Source organism: Sinocyclocheilus grahami, unplaced genomic scaffold, assembly GCF_001515645.1.
Source record: "Sinocyclocheilus grahami isolate Dianchi unplaced genomic scaffold, SAMN03320097.WGS_v1.1 scaffold254.1, whole genome shotgun sequence".
NCBI lineage: Eukaryota > Metazoa > Chordata > Actinopteri > Cypriniformes > Cyprinidae > Sinocyclocheilus > Sinocyclocheilus grahami.
In genome coordinates, this window is record NW_015505433.1 from 760952 (window position 1) to 761206 (window position 255).

The window sequence follows — 255 nt, forward strand, 5'->3', positions numbered from 1 at the left end:
TCATTTAGATCATTTTACATTAAATGCATCATATAAGTCACTTTGGAATAAATCACAGTAGGCCTATGTATCATGATAAAAAAAACGACTTTACAGTCTGGAAATACTTTAGGCTATAGCAAATTATTTCTTGGACCCCCTATCGTCTACACAGAAGAAAGCCCTGTCTAGACTCTGCCCCGGTACGATTTGTGTCCAGCTATTCATTAGTCTGTTTGATGAGAAAAATATGAAATTGATCAAATGGATTATTAA